Raw genomic sequence first — 5,727 nt, forward strand, 5'->3', positions numbered from 1 at the left:
CATGACACATCCACCCTCCCTTGCAAGCCTGTTTGTCAACCCCGGTGAGGGCGGGGTAGGCAGGGGGTGGGTCGGGAGGGTAGGGGTAGGGTACATGATGGACAGTGACCGGATTCCAGCGCAGCGTAACGCGCGTCATCAAGCTCGTATTTAATCAATAATAATAAGTAAACAAACTCTTTTTTCTTTTCACATCTTAATTATCTCGATATTCTTATATATGTCATCTTGATTATCCTGTAAGTCCGAAAGAATTCCGATAAAGTTCCTCGAGCCTAACACTCGTTCGTTCCAACGCGCAGTGGAAGAAATCCCATGAATGCGTGACGGTGGTGACGTCCAGCGACGACGCCGTCTTCCTGGACCTTTTCGCCGGCGCCTACGTCTTCGACCTCTTCCTCTTCTGGAGGCTGAAGCCCATCATAGTCACCAGCTTACCCCTTCAGCAGCTGAGGGACCTCCTTCGAAAGCACTGGTTCCTCTTCTCAAGCAATTCCATGGTGCTCCGCGTCCCGGAGGACGAAGAGAAGAGAGGGAGGCAAGTGTTGTTGATTGTTGAGTGAGTCAATACATCTTCATTCAAGGGAGATTGTGGACAATGTATGAATGATTACTACTACTACAGCTACTATAGTAGATTCACATCAACCGTGCATTTTATGTCTAGGCCCGTCCCTTACGACGCTCCTGATTAACTGTTGATAAGCCAATTACAGAACTGCAAACTCTCAGTCTCCCTCGAGAGTTCAATAGCCAGGATGTAAGTTCCATCTCTCTTGAGGGATACTGGTCAAAGACATATCCCTCAGCAGAGGTGGAACATACATCCTGCCTATGTGAACTCTTGAGAGAGACTGAGAGTTTCCAGCCCTGTCATTGGCTTATCAACAGCCAATCAGGAGCGTCGTAAGGGACGGGCCTAGACATGATGTACAGTCAGACATGTTTCTCCCATTTTCTCTTTTATTGATTTTATAGTTTTTAAGAATTTTATTACGGAGCCGTAATTAGGTATATGTATTGCTTTTGCCTGTTGTCGGTCATTTAAAGGAAAATGTTACGTAATGTTACACCGTTTATTATATAATGCCATATGAAAATAACCAAATTACCCCTCTTTTTTATCAACATATGTGTATGTATGTATGTCTGGAATGTAAATGTAGTATTTTTCTATATAATGTCGGTAGAATATTTCCGTCCAAATTCATTTACTTTTACTACTATCCACTTGTTAGATGAAATACTCTCGTCGAATTTAACAAAAGAGAGAAAGGAAAGGAGACGTAATTAAGCGTGAGAATAAAAAAAGAGAGAGAGAGAGAGAGACTGGGAAACAGAAAGAAACAAAGAAAGAGAAAGATGGACAAGTTGATTTCATTGGAGCCATTCACGCATTGTTTACGGTGATCCTTCGTCTTCCTTGGCAGGTTAATTGAGATCTTCACCCACCTGCCCTACGGTCCCGAGGAGGGAGGCCGTGACGTCAGAGTGGCAACCTGGTCACTGCAGCGAGGAATAATCACCCAAACAACAAATGAAAAGTATTCTTTTATACTAATTTGTTATAGTATATTCAGTATTTCTCAAGGTGTCTGGGAATATGTCGGTTATTTATTTGTTATATGTCAATCTTTGTAAAATTTAACATTTATTTTACATTCAACTGGGCACAACATTTCTTGTACAGTAAGTTCCAAAACTGAAGCGACAAATTTCAGAGGATTTCGTCGAAATTCACTAACTGGCAACTACGACTCGTAGCTGAAATATTTATTTTTATTCTTCAGTGAAAGCTCTATCAAGCAAGATAAAGCTAACATATGATGCACAAATATCAAATCTATGATATTTATAACAATCATAAGAAAAAATTACGGTAATAGTAATTATTTTAAAGTATAGTAATTACTTCAAACTGTAGAAACGAAACAATTTGAAATTCTCGTTCAACACAGGATTACCAACATTACCAATGTATATTTCGCGCAATGTGGAAACAAATATTTAATATCATAGTGTATTATCAATTATTTTAGCGAAGATGCATAAAACCATGCAAGTATCAATAGAATGTAAAGGGAAAATCTCCGCGACATTAAACATAATCAACCATGAATGCTCCTGAATTCAATAGAGAAGTTGGGTGTGGTTGGTAGTTCTCATTCTAGCTTCTAGGACCGAGCATAAAACACCATCTTCGAGAAAGGCTCTACTGCGGCTGCTACCTTCAGGTGACTAGGCCTAGTTCCGGGCATTGCAAGGCTTACAATGCAGGGCCACTATCTGTTATTTAGGCAAAGATAGAACCTTCAGGACCGACACCAGGTCCTGTCCTTGCACCTGGGAAACAGACTCGCTATACAAAAAAATAAGAAAGACGGTCGCAAGCAACCAGAACACCCGTAATATCACCACCTAGTTAAGTAGGGAGACGACAGACCCCAACCACCCCTCCCCTCCTCTACCTCTACCTCTACCCACAATACTAACTTCACCTTTTTCACTTCAACCTTTTACCTCAAAATCTTCGAATCATATCCAAAACGTGAAATTTAAGACTGACTTCGCGTATGTGGGCGTATCATAAGAGTGATATCACCCAAATACATATTTCCACGGACAACCAGTAATCAGTTCAATCCAGTCAAGCATTATAGTATAACAGAAACTTGTGAGTTTTTGGGAATATATATATATATATATATATATATATATATATATATATATATATATATATATATATATATATAGAAGCACCCGAGCATGACCAATAGGCCTAGTGCTTGATTCTTAAAACAGACCTCTCTTTGTTCCTGACTAGATAAAAAGGTCCTAAGAGAGAGAGAGAGAGAGAGAGAGAGAGAGAGAGAGAGAGAGAGAGAGAGAGCATAACAGGAGATACTCGAATTAAAATAATGCTCGCCAAGCATATTCACACTCCGGATCGTATGGACAAGAATAGTCTCACTTATGCACGGAAAAAAAGGGAAACCTACGAAAATACTTGTTTGGTGCGACCCTGAACGCAATTCCACATGCAAAAATTTGCACAATTGAGGAATTAGGTGAAATTATTAACTAACAAGCTGGAAAATATATTTCCTTGATTCTTGAAATAGGCCTAACCTGTAACCAATGTTAAACGTGCAACTTGGATTTCGTTTTACACCAACTTTTGTCTTATTTATATTTCATTTAATCAGATGCTTAACTTCTCTGTGTTTTATTAGAAGAAATCATAATAACTTTCGATATAACGCCATAAAAGTAGAAGGTTAATTTACAAATATTAGGCCAATGCTTATGCAATCGGTTCCTGCTGCCACTCGATGGTGAACACTTGATATCACATTTTGAGTTGAGAGCCGCAGATGTTTCTTTGGGGAATTTTTTTTTCTTTTAATAAACAATTATTGAACTAACATTGATCATTCACTGGGAAATTAATTTCTGTGCTTATACAGTTAATCACTGATATGTATTATCAGATAAAAAGGATGACAATAATTGGAATAAAATATACTAACTGGCAACCCCACGAGTTTCTAAAGAAGTACGATCAATTCTGAGATTTGTCGCTTCACTTCTGGAACTTACTGTATACCTACAAATATTAGCAAACATCTGGCAAGAAAACGACTACTAAAATGTAGAACTTGAACAAAATTTACAAAATACAGTTTATCAAGATTTTGAACTTTAACGAATGAAATTTATGGAATAAAAAATTCTCGGGTTATTGTGAAAAATTCATTAGACGAGGTATGAGAATTACTTTTGAAACTGAGGATGCATTCCGGTTATTTTTCTCGCTTATACAATATTTTTCTCGCTTATACAATAATTTAAAATTTTTAACCTTATAAATATTTTATAACATTCACTCATTCTCTAATTACTACACAGACCATTTTTGGATTCTATATTTAGACTGTTGTATTGAAATCGTGTAAGTATAGTTAACTTCCTTATATATTACCGCCCTTTACCCTAGCAACAAACATTCACATTATAAATAACGTTTTCGAAATATTAAACTCACTTTAACTTGCACCAAATACTCCAAAGACATTGATATAACAAAAATCTCAAACTGATTATATATCATTTAGATATGTACAACCCAATGATGCTCATCTTTTCATCAGCCATCAAAATAATCCAGTTCACTTTAACACAAGGAAAGATTCTCACTAAAGTCATAATGAAATCATTATTACTTAAACAAAACCCATCGCATCATACAAATCTATTGCAAGATGACAGCGCACATACTCAAACTAAACATCCTATGAAATTTATTAATTTCTATTATTATTTCTAGACACACAACCCATTTGTATAAATATATTATGTATGCATGGATATATATATACTTTATATAGATGGACAGACTATAGATATATATAATACGATCTCCTAAGAAACAGTAGCTGAAGGTCAACAGCTACTTCCATCCTCAACTTTTATATATATATATATATATATATATATATATATATATATATATATATACATATATTATATATATATATATATATATATATATTACATAGATATATATTATATATATATATATATATATATATATATATATATATATATATGATATATATATAATATATAATATATATATATATATATATAGATATATATAATATATATATATATATACATATATATATATATATATATATATATATATATATATATATATATATATATATATATATACTTTACTATATACCTTTATCACAAACAACAAGAAAGAATAGTATTGAGTAGTCACTACATAACAATTGTTCCAACGCTACCTGGGATCCTTCTCCAACACTACCTAGGATCGATCCCTAGCCCAAGGCTATCCAGTCAGGGCGAGTGGCTTAATCCTTTTCCCTTGGCTATTGCAGGAGACCGTTGTCCATCAAAGAGGCTTTCATGGATCCATCGACCTTCAATCATCTTCTCCTCAGTCCAAAAACATTCAGGTGAAAGATAACTCGTGTATAATATATATAATATATATATATATTTTATTTATATCTATATATATTTATATATATATATATTTATATATATATACACAATTATTAAGCTACAAATGTTTAATACCCACTTTATATATATATATATATATATATATATATATATATATATATATAGCATATATATACACACATATATATAGCATATACTATATATATGTGTGTGTAACGGTTGTCTCTTTCAAACTATGTTTGGGACCACTCTTTGAGAAAATAATTTTGCATATAATCCAGTGGAATGAATCAGTTTAATTTACTTTCCCATGCATGTATAGACTTTATATATGTATGTATATACATTACGCACATATATATGTATAAATACATATTCATATATGAACACACACACACACGAAAGATTCAAGGTTACAGTAAGTTCCAGAAATGAAGCGACAAATTTCAGAAGATTTCGTTCAAAATTCACTATCTGGCACTATACAAACTCGTAGCTGGAAAAACCTTCTTTTTCTACAGTGAAAGCTCTATCAAGCAAAATAAAGCTAACATATGATGCACAAATATCAAATCTATGATATATAATAACAATCATAAGAAAAAATTACGGTAATAGTAATTATTTTAAAGTACAGTAATTACTTCAAATTGGAAAGAAACGAAACAATTTGAAATTTTCGTTCAACACAGGATAACAACATTACCAATGTAACCTTCGAGCAAT

General features: G+C 34.0%; 1 long non-coding RNA gene across 1 annotated transcript in view; it reads left to right on the top strand.

The window, feature by feature from the left end:
• LOC135213814 (uncharacterized) overlaps positions 1 to 533 on the top strand; it is a 79,233-nt gene extending 78,700 nt beyond the window's left edge. The window contains exon 4 of the long non-coding RNA XR_010314212.1: positions 303 to 533. This is a non-coding gene — a long non-coding RNA (uncharacterized LOC135213814). The remainder of the gene's footprint in view (positions 1 to 302) is intronic.
• Positions 534 to 5,727: the final 5,194 nt, after the last annotated feature.

This window comes from Macrobrachium nipponense, chromosome 43, assembly GCF_015104395.2.
Source record: "Macrobrachium nipponense isolate FS-2020 chromosome 43, ASM1510439v2, whole genome shotgun sequence".
Taxonomy (NCBI): domain Eukaryota; kingdom Metazoa; phylum Arthropoda; class Malacostraca; order Decapoda; family Palaemonidae; genus Macrobrachium; species Macrobrachium nipponense.